Source organism: Solanum stenotomum, chromosome 1, assembly GCF_019186545.1.
Source record: "Solanum stenotomum isolate F172 chromosome 1, ASM1918654v1, whole genome shotgun sequence".
In the NCBI taxonomy this organism is placed as follows: Eukaryota; Viridiplantae; Streptophyta; class Magnoliopsida; order Solanales; family Solanaceae; genus Solanum; species Solanum stenotomum.
This window is the reverse complement of record NC_064282.1, coordinates 31,905,163-31,915,376: the sequence shown is the minus strand read 5'-3', so window position 1 is coordinate 31,915,376 and position 10,214 is coordinate 31,905,163.

Below are 10,214 nucleotides of genomic sequence, written 5' to 3'. Positions count from 1 at the left end.
GCTTATAAATTAGAGTTTCCACCTGGTATAAAACTTCATCCAGTTTTTCATGTCTCTAAATTGAAGCTTTTTCATGAAGGAGACTTTCGAGCAGCTGCTACTCTTCCTTCAAGTTTGCCAGAAGCTCCATCACCCCATCCTATAACTGTTCTTGAACATCGGGTTGTTCGTAATGTACCTGAAGTCTTGATACATTGGCAGCATACTTCTCCAGCTGAGGCATCCTGGGAAACTGTTTCTTCTATGCAACAACGTTTTCCACACTTCCCGCTTGAGGACAAGCGTGATTTGAAAGGGGGGAGTAATGTTAGCACCCCTTTAGTCTACCAACGGTTTACACATGGGAGGTTTAAGGAAATTAGAAAATAGATTACTTTAGCTTATAAGTTATTTTACTACAGCTTTTAAGTATTTATGTTTTTATTTTCTGTGTAGCAGTTATTGCAGTAAGGAGGTTACTCCTCCACTTTCTCATTCAGTTGTAGTAGGCAGTAGGCAGTTACTTTCTTTGTTTCAGTGTTGTATTTAATGTATTTGAATTCAATGAAATGTTAGGCAGAAAATTACTAAGTCTTTGAGTACTTCAAACTCAAGAGATTGCAGGTTCTCTCTTAACGAACCAGCATCATAGGTCGTAGGAAGAAAACATTCGATTTCACACTACAACGCCCCATAACCAGATCCATAACAGGGGACCATAACAAAAATCTTCCTAGTTTGAGCAAGTTTCTTCTGAAAGGGGAAAAATAGTTTAAGGAGTAGAGTCAATCATTTTGCGCAATAATGAGAGATCATTAGCAATATTGGGGAGTCTTTAGTAGCTGAGTTGATTGATTATTTGAACTTTCACTTTGTTGGTGATGAGTTGATTTCCCACCTTGCAATCCCTCCCTTAACCCTCAATTAAAAAATAAAAATCAAAATAATTGCTTGCAATATTTTGTTTAAGGTTTTAAAACCAAAAAAAAAAAAACATACGTTCAATTTTTTTGCTATAAAATTGGTCATAGGGTTCTTTAAAATAATCATATTTTTGGGTAATAATATTGTGTCTAGGGTTTTAAAATAAATTTAAAAATGTCAACTTTAGCCGCCTGCAACCTTCAATAAGAGCCTTACCAAGGATACAATAAACTTTAGCCACCTTCAACAATGAATAAGAAGATGAATTATTCTGCCGGAAAAAAATTATCGATTCCTCAAGAAATAATATTTGATATATTTTCATGGATTCCTGCTAAGTCATTAATGCGTCTAAACTGCGTTTCCACATTGTGTAATTCGATTGTATCCAAATCAGATTTTTTGGATATACATAGAACTCAATACTCGAAACCTCAACAACTTCAGAACTCAACAACTTCAATGATACTATTCATTTCAAGAGTACTCAACTCAGAGGGTTCATGCAGAATTATGGGCATGAACAACTCAACTCAAGGGCTTCATGATACTACTCATCTCAAGAATGCTCAACTCATAAGGTTTATGCGGAATTATGGGCATGAACAACTCAACTCAAGGACTTCATGGGTAACATGTAATAGTCCCATGATTAGGAATATAATCTCAAAAGGGTTAGGAACTCAATACTCAAGACTTAGAACTTGAAGATACTACTCATCTCAAAGATACTCACCTGATGGAGTGCATGAGGAATTTATGGGCATGAATGACTTAACTCGAGGGTGTAAATTAAATAACAATATGGAACTCATGTGTACGACTCTTCTCATTCTCATACTTACTTTCTCAAAACTTAGCTCAAAATCAATAGTTGATCTCAAAGGATTCACAATTGAACTCAAAGGCTCTCTTGAACTCTATTCTTAACTCTCTCTTGAATTTGAATAATGAATTCAAGAGTTATGATTCATGATTTGAAGGATCTCGTGATGATAAGGTAGACTCATGAATATATTCTCCTCATTCTCATACTCACTTGCTCATGTCTTGAAACAAGTTATTTGAAATTGTAGAAGACTCCTCAAAAAGACTCAAAGGGAATTTCTCAAAATGTTTGAAATAACTCTCAAGACTTAACTCTTAACTCTACCTTGAATTTGAATTATAAATTCAAGGTTATGATTCACGTTATGAATGATTTCTAGGTGTTTAGAAGTAGTTTAGAGTAGTTAGAAAGTACAATTTAAAGGAACTCAAACGGGACAATTGACGGAAAAAGAGTTGGGGCAGGCGACCCTGGCGTGGGGTGCCAGCCCCAAACTTTAGAAACACCATCCTGGCGCGCCACGTCAGCCCTACTGGCGCATCCGTGGCGCATCGCGCCACCATTCCCCCAGACAATTCCGATTAATTTTTCTACTCATTTTCTGACCTTAATTCGACTAGAATCGAATGGTTTCTTCTCCACTCACTTGGATTTGATTACTCAACATAATTACACTCTAATCTACTCAATACAACCCTCAAAACACTAACTTTCATCTCAAGAATTCATCAAAACCCCCAACCAAACAAGATTTAGAATGAAACTTCAAGAACACTAATCAAGAAATTAAATCTTTCAATCTTTATGGATGAATTCGAATATATAAATCATGATTGGCGTGTGGGTGAATGAACTCAACACTATGAAAACTTACATACCTCTTAGGGACCAAACCCTTGGCGAAAATCCGCAACGAAACTTAAGAATCTCGACGAACGCTTTGATCCTTTTTTTTTTCTCCTCTTTTCTCTTCTTTTCTCTTCTTGAACTCTCAACTAAAACCCTAGGCGTATATTAGGATTATAAAATCGAACCTAACCAGTTTAGACCCATAAAATCTTACTAAAAACGAATAAAATTTTATTGGGTAAGGAAAAGACCAAAAATACCTCTCACTATTTTTGGGTAACTTTCCATAATTGGATAGTTTGATTTCAAAAGGGCATATCTCACTCACCTGAACTCTAAATTTAGAAAACTCGGTGGCATTGGAAAGATAATTCAAAGACTTTTCATTTGATATCTTATGTGCCACCTAACTCATCCTGTACTGAAAATTATGGTCATTTGAAGTTGACCCAAAACGTAAAAGAACTTCTGAATGATTTGAATGAATTCTCTTTAGTTCTTCTTGGAACTCAAGGTGTCACCCGCCTATTCAACGGGGCTATTAGAGAAGCTTCTTCGTTCCTCGACTTCTTTTCTCAGTCAAGCTTCCTTGCACCTACCCAATTAACCAAAAGTATAATCGATCGAGACCGAAGCTTATGCAATTGTGGAATTCCGCTCTATACCCTTTTAGAGGATCTTAATCGGGGTGGAGTTAGCTCCCTCTTTCTTCAAGTATACTTAGACTCAATTTAGTCTAATTCTCTAAAGCCAATCCTTAGCAAAGGAGGAAATAGAATAGAATAATCTACCTTCTTTTTTCATCTAGTGACGTTAACACTTGAGAAAATTTTAAATTTCTCGATAAAATCCTATTCACAATGAAGGATGGTTCGAGTCTTAGTTTAAAAAAAAATCTGGGGTGTTACTCAAGTCATCTAAATATTGGTAAATGACTAAACGTTATTGTTAGTCATTTAAATATTGAAAAATGAATAAAATTAAAAGTAAAATAGGTTAAAACTACGCCTTCCAAATTCAGGTGTATACAAATACACTTACACTATCATAAAATTAAATAAGTAGACACACACGTCTTACACGACAAATCACGTGAGATGCACTCATGATCCTACACGATAAAAGACTATCTACATGATTATAGATGCCAATGATCTCCACATTTTCTGCAAGCTCCGTTATTTTAATCTCTCTTTTTATGTTACACCTTCTGATCTATCGTGTAAGATCATTTCCATTCCCTGAACGTGTGAGAAATTTTGTCTTATCGGGATGAGATATAGAGAGGTTATGATGCATATATACAAAACATGGATCCGAAATAAGAGAATTGTAAAATTTAGAAAGGCACTTGACATGCGTTAAAGAATTGACGGGAAGCTTAAAAAATATAGCATAGATGATCTCTTCAGGTATTGAAGATTTTATTGTATCACTCTTGCTCTTTTTGTTCTACATTGGAGAAAGCGTTTGTTACCTGAAGTATTGAATACTTGAATGGTTCCAATGCTAAACGCATTAATGGACAATAACATATATGATTTAACATCTCAAAAATCACTCAACTTTGAGAATTTGTCTAGCAAAATCATTAAACTTTGTTTTGTTTTGTTTCAACAAATCACTCAACTTAGGCATTTATATCAATAAAATCACTAGACTAAATTTGTCATTAAAAACAAATTTGACATGACAAAGTAATATATAAATATGAACCCCCACAAATAAATAAAATTAAAAATTTATTAAGAAATTTTTACGGATAAACTTAATTAATGAAATAAATATTATAATATTACTAGTATACGCACCCGTGCATTGCGCGAATATTTAAAAATATAATAATTTTTAATTTAAAAATAACTAATATGAATTATTCTTGAGTATCATAAGTGCATGTGTAATCCTATACTATGTTTTGATTTTAAATAATAAGCACTTGATACTAGTAAATCATTTTCCTAATACAGTAAAGATATGTTTCTCAAAGACGCCAAACACTATTCTAACATTCTGCCTTTTCTAAGTAAAACGAAGATTAATAGCATATATGGTGTGTGCTTGATTCATGTTTATACTAATTAATTACATTTTAAATTCATAGATTAGATTTGAACCTACTAATAAAAATAATAACTCTACTATTAGGTAAAATTTAAATTATTGTCAAGCATATTGCAACCTCTTTAGCACACTCCTCTCTAGTTCAATCCTGCAAAATAAGATGATTTTCATTTAATCAAATTTAGTTTTATAAATTAAAAATTCAAGAGATGAAAAGATCATGTAATTTAACAGTGACAGATTATATTAGGATTTGATTTTAAAAAATTTAAACTAATTCTATAAAAATAATTAATATATTATTTTTAAATTAATAGGATAAAGTAGAGAAGTTATTTATATGTATTCATAAAATGATTACTTGGGAAGTGAAGAATGCAATAATGGCTATGAAAAACACACCAAGAGATGACTCCAATCAGTGGCGGAGCTAGGATTTTTATTAAGGAGGTTCAAAATCTGTAGAACTAAACACATGAACTAATCGAAGAGGGCTCGACATTTACTATATATACATAAAAAATAATTTTAACCATGTATAAATAGTAATATTTTCCGCCAAAGGGGGTTCAGATGAACCCTCTAATAGAAGGCTGGCTCCGCCCCTGACTCCAATGATGATGAATCCCAAAATCAGTCACTACTGACTCCACAATTGTCTCTGTCAGCTCAGATCTGTTGTCAATAAACTAAGCTGGACGAGTAAGAACTAAAGTGGTTACTTTACTACTTTTTTCTTAAGCTGGAAAGTAGATCATCCAAACCTTTGTGGATGCTGGTAGGAATAACATATATCTCGTGCAATTAGTTTAAGTACGTGCAAGTTGATCCGTACAAAACAATTATCTCAACGACCTTTAATTCTTTGTTGGTGAGAGCATGGTGATTTTTAACAAAACTACTAGAAATTAAGTCTCTTTCCATTTGAGAAAATTTGCAATTTGTATGTTCTTCTTATTGCATATTAATTCCAAGCTGATAAGAATTATCATTTACTGTGTATCCCAATAAGTATATGCCGATAGATCTGATTTTACTGTTATGTCAAATCAGTCTGTACACCATATACACATGAGAAGAATTGGCATTGGGGACACAAGCTTCTTTTGAACAATAGCCACCTAATTTCTTTTTGATTTAATTTTTAGGGTTAGGGATAGAAAAAGTGAAAAAGTGGGGTTGGGTTGTGGGATCATGGGGCTTTTCATCATTTTAAGAACTTGTGAATAAAAATAAAATATTATTTTCATCCCAACACTTCAACATTAAATAAATTCATCCCTCCATAATAAAAATTAAAGTACAATCCCAAGAAGTACGAAAAAATATTTAATAATATTAGGTATAAACATTTTTCGAGGAAACCTTAGAATGTTCACATAGAACTCTTCGTCTTCTTCCATAAACCTGCTTTACGAAATCATTAATCTCCATAAAACTGATCATTCTCCAACAAAACTTCCATCTTCCATTATTGAAAACATAAAGAAAAGTGAGATCCTATAATTGTTCTTGAAAATTGAAGTAACGTTTATTTTTTTTAATCAATCTTCCCCAAGTTCCGTTGAATCTTTTTCGATCTTCTTCCCAAGTTCAGTTGGATCTTCTTGAATCTTCTTCCTCTCAAGTAAGTTTAATCGTGTTTTCAATAACTTTTAGCCTATTTGACTTATTTTTATTGAGATAGCGTAGTGAAGTTTAGATTTTTGCTTAAAATTCTGAAAATCTGACCCGTTTTTGGTTCATGCTTTTTATTCGGAATCATTACTGACGTTTTGCTTTGGATAATGCGTAGAAATTTTTAATTTTTTATGTTTATCTAGCCTATCGATTTGAAAGTTTTTACTGTATTTTGGTCGACTTTAATAGTGTTTATGTCAATGGCATTGTTGAGTTTTGTTGGAACTGGTACTTGTTTTGCATATTTTTTTAGCATTACTCTGTTTATGTTAATAGACTAGTGGTCGATATTTTGATATGAAAATTGTGTTGTTGTATATAGTACAATATGGCTAAAACTAGAGGCGGCATCATTAAATGATCTGTTCCTAAGGCTTCAAAAAATAAAAAAAGAAAGGCTGAAGAAGTTCCCAGATCATCAAAAAAGAAAAAATTGTAGTTGAAGAACCTAATTCTAACTCGGATTTTGATACAATGGCTGAGATTGACAACTATGAGGACAATAGTGCCTAGGCTAGTGATGATGATGAATCTAGTGAAGAAAAAACTGACAGTGGAGATGAAGAGAGTAGTAGAGATACCCGAGATCCTGGAGATGAGGATGATGATCCCATGTCCTTGCCAATTTGTGCAAGAGAAATCTCTGGTAAGTCCTATAATATAACAACATGGATGGATGAGTTAGGATCATTTCAAGCGAAAATTTCTGTGAGAGCAAGAATGACTCTTTATCGTGATTCTACAAAACTTTTAGTTCAAGAAAAAAATTATAATGACTTTAAAGGTACTTGTTTTGGACATTTGAGGCGTATTCCAGAACATTTCAAGTTCAATGGACAGATGGTCCATTATATGCTGTTGCGACGTGTGAAAAATGATAAAAAAATTGTATGAGATGTGGTTTTGTGTGAATGATAAGCCTACTTATTTTGGCTTAGGAGAATTTGCATTGATTACGGGGCTGAATTGCTCAGCATACCCCCGTGATGCAAAAATGACAAAAGTACTTCAGAAAGTTGAGAAATTTCATTATAAATTGACCAAGAATAAGAATATTACTGCTACAAATCAGATAAGTTTGATTAAGGGTACCAGATTGAATAAGGAGCATAAGTTGAAGTGCTCTTTAGTATGGTTCGTCCACTCGATGTTGCTTGCCCATGATCGATCTAAGATTGTGAATTCAAACCACATTAAGATGGTGGATGATTTAGATTTCTTCAATAGTTATCTGTGGTGGAAAGGGTGTTTTGATCTAATAGTGATGTATTTGAAGAACAAAATTAATTTGAAGAAGTAGAGTGAAGTGTACAAAGAAACATGGAATGCATCGTATGCTCTGTATGGCTTTCCCTGAGCATTTTTGGTAATTATTATCAATTATGTACTTAATTTATAATAAACTCTTATATATTTATATAGTATTTCATTGTCGCTGTTTATTCATTTATTATTTTATTAATTTCAGGTTTGGATATTTGAGGCTTTTCATCATCTTGGTAAGTATGGCAAGAAGTCTTTGGATTCTCCTCTGCCCATTTCCCGTTTACTTAAATGGCACACGATAAAGTGCGATAATATTATCGAAGGTAACATTTAAGTACAAGTGGAGAAGTACAAAGGTTTAATTTTATTTATTATTATCTAGCAATATTTATAAATTAGTGAATGTCTTGTACTATTTATATTTTTTTTTTGTAGATTGTGCACCCATACCTCACACTTACTATCCGTGAGACAAAACAAAATTACATGGCAACAATTAAAGCCATATACGGACGAAGTGAAGGACAAAATCATTTATGCCTTAAAGGCCAATTTGAAAGGTGTAACTGTCCTCACTTCAGCAGTAGCGAACGAGGAGGATGAAATATTAGGTGCCAGCCTTGTGAGAATTATATTTCGAGTGGACAGAAAAATAAGGATGATAACTTGTGTGAGTGTGTTGCATCCCTTGAAGAATCAATGATGAAAGTTGTTGCATTTATACGAGATGAGAAATTGAGGACAGCTCAAAAGAACAAGAAAAATAAAGGTAGACTAATTTATATACTATTTGTGTAAAATAATTTATTTGTAAGAATGCTAAGCCAATGATCTTGTAGTAGTTGATGAAGACTATACAACACCAACAATCGATAAAGATGGTGCTGCAATTGATGTTGATGAAATCCTTCCATTAGCAATAGTTGATGAGTACTTTGCAGAAGAAGTTAATGAACAATTGGAGGAGAAGATGGCAGAAAAAGATGAAGAGGAAAAAAGGAGAAACTGGAAGAGAACGAAGAAGAAAAAGAAGAGAAGCTGGAAGAGAAGAAACAAGAAGAAAATGAAGAGGAGAAGTTCGAATAGAAGAAAGAAGAATAAAAAGATAAGGAGAAGATCGAAGAGAAGAAAAAATAAGAAAAAGAAGAGGAGCAGATCGAAGAGAAGGAAGAAGAAGAAAAATAACAGAGGAAGTTGGAAGAGAAGGTAGAAGAAGGTTTGGCAGAAGAGGGAAAATAAGGGAGTGATGAAAATTCAGTGGACGTAAAGGGTATTATTATGAAACTCAATGGTGAGCTAAGTGGTGACGAGTAAGGTATTTGTTATATTGATTTTTTAAAGCAATTGGTTTTTGAAGTGGGTTTTAAGACAATTGATTTTTGAAATGGCTGGTTTTTGGTGTTGATGATTAAGACAGTTAGTTTTTAAGATAATTATTTTTTGCTGGTTGAATATTAAGACAATTGGTTTTTGAGATAGTTGGTTTTTGAAGTGGGTTTTAAGACAATTGGTTTTTGAAATGGTTGAATTTTGGTGGTTGATGATTAAGATAGTTGGGTTTTAAAATAATTTGTTTTTGGTGGTTGAAGTAGTTGGCTTTTGAAGTGATATTTAAGACAGTTGGATCATGTAAATGTTATTTTTATTTTGATAGATGTTGTTGCAAGTTATCAACTTTAAATTTTATATATAATGCATTGTCTAACCAATTCCAAAAAGACTTCATTTTATTAATAGACTGTACTAATACATGAGTAAAAGATATAAGATTGTACTACTGCATCCCAGTTACACATTTTCAAAAAGCAACTACTAAACAACAAACCATACAATATTATTTTTAGGCCTTTCTCTTTTTCTTCGGTCAATATCTACTTTTATTTTAGTTGATCCTTATCTATTTTGGTGTCTTTTAGAAATCCTTTAAAGTGATTCCTCTGCTCTTTGGCCTCTAAGATACAAGAGCAAATATCTATTTTTTCGGAGTTTTGAAGCCTTTCTAATATTTGAAATTTGGTAATGCCTTGAAAAATTGATGTCTCGAGTCCCTGACTCAATTTTGATGGGCTGCTCGTTGATGAATCATTTTCAAGCCACTTAAAAAAGGAACATGCATCGATTGCACAGTTAAAGAATTGTCGACATGGGTTCGTATCGATGTGTGACGTCCTCAACATAGCTAAATTACCACAATGACAAACGTAAGACTTTTTTGCATTGGATGTTTGAGATGCTTGAGACATAATAAAAAGAGATGTTTAAGTATTTTAAAATAGAATAGGATGGAAGAGTTCCTGAATCCTTCTTTTTATATACTAAAAAAACAAATATTACCGTTGAAATGTAGCAATTTGTACTTTGTTACTGTTGTAAAACTTGGATAATTGAGTATTGTCACTATTGGTCAAAATATATAGATAATTAAGACAGTCGATACTTTTTCATGTGCTTGGTTTAGATTGTACTAACAACATCTACACTTCAACACTAATAAGGAATATACAGGTTAATATCATGATCCAAAAATGATCTATACTGCACCTAATAGAATATGACGCTTAAATATAGATCGTAGCTAGTATAATTTAAAAGGAAGAATGATTAAATAATAATAAACCATATT